This window comes from Nematolebias whitei, chromosome 12 (assembly GCF_014905685.2).
Source record: "Nematolebias whitei isolate Nwh7 chromosome 12, NemWhi1, whole genome shotgun sequence".
NCBI lineage: Eukaryota > Metazoa > Chordata > Actinopteri > Cyprinodontiformes > Rivulidae > Nematolebias > Nematolebias whitei.
In genome coordinates, this window is record NC_056509.1 from 22,657,778 (window position 1) to 22,661,530 (window position 3,753).

Genomic DNA, 3,753 nt, shown 5'->3' on the forward strand with positions numbered 1-3,753 from the left:
GGGGTCTTCCCACAGAAAATTTTTAATAAAGTAGATATGATTTCCTACATTTTGGTATATTTTAATGAGTTATTAAACATCTACGTGCTTGTAAAAAATATATGTATAGATATTTTTTGTGGACCCCGAAGCAGTGGAAGCTGGTGAAGTTTTTTCCAGGGGGGCTAACGCCAAAATAGACACATATACATATGCACCTGTCTGTCTTTCTGTCTGTCTGTCTAAATACACACACATATATATATATACATATATATAGTCGCACATATATATACACATACAGTAGTCTCTCTGTACTTCTCAGTTTGTTTATCGCGGACTTGTTCTATCGCGGTTTTTCAAAATGAGATTGGCCATGACACACAATTGGCTGATTGATGGATGAGCCACAAGATCGGCATGGAATTTTTATTTAAAACAAATTGTTTAGAATTATTTAGCACCTGCTGCACCTTTGTGCAGCCCAGAGCTTCAGAAAAAGCTTCCTTCAGCTTTGTGCAGCCCATTTATCACAGAGCCCAATACAATAACCTGTAGGCTAGTGCTAGCATGCTATCTCCAGAAAAAACAAAAAATACCTCACCAGTTCCCACTTTTAGAATACACAGCCAGCTGAAGGTTTTTTCACAAACAGAGACATCTAAAAGTTGAGAGGCGTATCAGTCAGAAATGGCAACATAGACATTAGATAAAGGGCTTTCAGTGGTTTCAAACCTACCTGCAGCAGCTAACCTCTCTTACACATAGCCTGGCTGTGAGTGTCCACAATCTGATCCAGAAGCATGATCAGTACCGTGCATTCAGCTCTGGGCGCAGGAGAGGAGCGCCCAGAATGGTCCTATCTTGTAAGGAAGAGGAGCTAACTGTTCATGTACAACTTTTAACGAGAGTCTATGGGCAAAGATTTTTGCGCCTCAGGGCAGAAATACGTCACCAATCAGAGATGAAATTTTTGAAAGAAACAACTTTACTCATCCTTAACTATAAAATGTTTATCTTACACAACTAAAAATATATATATTTCAATTTTTTATTTATTTTATTATTTCATTTTTATTAAAATGTATATGTCTTATTCACAGTAATGTGATGAGTGGTGGGGCGGCGCCCTGGTGCCCTCTATTGGCCAGCCACCACTGCCCCGAAGCACTGACTTGCGGACCCTCGGGGGTCCGGGGCCCCTAGGTTGAGAACCACTAATCTAGGGTGCTCAGGGGAACAGATGGTGGGGGTTAGGGGCCTTCCTCGAGGGCCCAGAGTGGGGCAAATGAGGGTGGAGGCAGGTGTGTGTGCTTCACCTTTCCCACATATATTTTGATGTTGTCAGTCTGGGGAGTTGAACCGACGATCTTCCGATCGCAGGCTCACATTCTCTAACCTAAGCACTACCACTCCTCTAAAAGGAGCAGAAACTAACGTTAGCAAAACATTATTCAGAAGTACTCAAACAGATGCTAAAGCTAACATCAGCAAAACAACTACAATGAGCTAAAGCTGTAGCTCGATGCTAAATGAGGCAGAACGTTAGCCAAAAGCTAAACGAAGACAGTCAGTCACAGATTAGCCGGCCTCGTCTAAAACGTTTAAAATATGAACTCACGCGCTGAATAAATTGTGACAAGGACTGGATCTGGCAACAAACCTTCAGCTTGACGCACGTGTTTTAGAATAAAACCTCTTAAAATCAATTTCAGAAGCTAACAGTGTCCTTCGAGCAGATCAGGCCCACTCAGAGGCGTTCAACGGCTCTAATGGACCCAAACACGAGTGTTTTACACCAACTCCAGCCCAGCTGCTGGCTCCAACACCGTCGGCATCCGAGCCAAACTTGTTCAGAGCTCCAACTTACTTGAAATACACCAAAAAAAAAAAAAAAACAAAGAAACGCCTCTTCAGGTTGTTTAATGTTGACACCCTTCCCTGGATGAGCAGCAGAAAACTGTGTGGCTATACGGCGATTCATTTTCACAGCGCGCCATTAATAAAACATGCGGGACGATTTTAAGAGCATTAGAAGTTTGATTGCTTCGGGGCAGGCCTGGGGGACTTTCAGGACACTAATTATTTATATAAATGAAATGTCATCTCAGCTCTGGCTCAAGCTGACTTTAACCCCGGCAGAAGCAAACACCGTACGGTACAATGGCAGCCATCTTTTACAGCTCGGGCAACGATGTTGGTGAGAGCAGCACTTTGACCCGAGTGCACAAAATCAGCGTGTGATGTTCCATAAAAATCGTCTTCAAAGCAGCAGCAGTGGAAGACACTGAGGTTCACACACGCTCCCTCAGCTGCGAGCGGCTCCTTGATCCTCCTGGTTTCCTCAATAATACATCAGTGTCTCCATTATAGCTTGTATCTGCAGGCCTGTGGGCAAAAAGCAGTTTAAGGCCGGCTGCAATGGACCAACGTCCCCTGGTTGTGGACACGGGAAAGGTTTTAAGTCCAAAGTGTTGCCTCTGAGGAGACATGCATCCCTCGTGTTAGAACGTCAAAAAAAAACCCGAAGACGCCTCAAAGCAACATCCAACAACATGAAGCACGACCCGACGCTGAGATGGAAGTTTTGTCCAAACCAACGAAGGACAAAATGTCCAAATTCAGTCTTTTTTTTTTCTGGAGTCAAATCTTCAGCTCTTCAGCAGATTCCTCACACTATTTACAGGTGTAGCATTTCTTCGTGCACGTTTCCCATTGTTTATGGCGGATTTTACACTAAGACAATTGTATGTAAAAAAAAAAAAAAGTTAGATCTTGAAAAAAATAATAATGCATGTTTGTATGCAATATGTTGCTCGTTCTGTAAGTACTTGGAGTATTTGTTGGGGACAGCTCTCAGCTACAGCTAGGCTAAATCTTACCTCAATATTTCCAAAATTGTCTGAATTATGAACATTTTCGCGTGTCCTAAATTAGGTAAGCTGTGGCGGCTATTTTAAATTAGTTAGGCTCCAAAAGACAACCAGATGAAGATATACACCTTTTGATGACTTCCTGAAAATTTCATTGAAATCGATGCAGTGATTCACAAGATATTTTGCTAACAGACAGCCATCTTCTACTCCAAATGGTAAAAGCTAAAAGTTTGAACAAGCGATGTACGCAATCGGACAACGCTCAAAATATGTTTGGGAGATCGGCCTCAGCTACAAACACACCAAACTTTAACTCAATATCTGTAAAGCTGATTGATTTATAGCAATTTTTCTGTTTTTTAAGTTTGGCTAGCAGCGGCGACCATATTGAATCAGGTTCACTCTAAAAATTAATCAGTTGTAGCTGTGCATCCAGTGACTAATTTCTGAGCGTTTCATTAAAATCCATGCAATGGTTCATGAGATATTTTACTAACAGACACACTAAAAATACTGTTAGTAGCAAAATTAATAAAAAGGGATCCATTCCTTTACCTTTACTTGTTTTATTTAATCTGTGTCTCGCCACAGAAAAGAAAAACTAACCGAGAGTCCAAAAATAGACTGATATAATGTACACGAGCAGACAGGAGTGTTTTAGTGTTGCAGAGGTTAAATGTTTAGTTTTGATCGGGCACAAAGTGACATCATCAACGAGCCGTCCACTCCAGGAGAGCTGCTCACATGAATATTGCTGTGGGATTTGCTTAAAGTCACTGCTTCATTATGCAGTGTTTAATATTAATAAAGTATAAGTATCTATTATTTATAAGCTATTCATAGTGTGTTCGGTGTGTGTGTGTGTGTGTGTGTGTGTGTGTGTGTGTGTGTGTGTGTG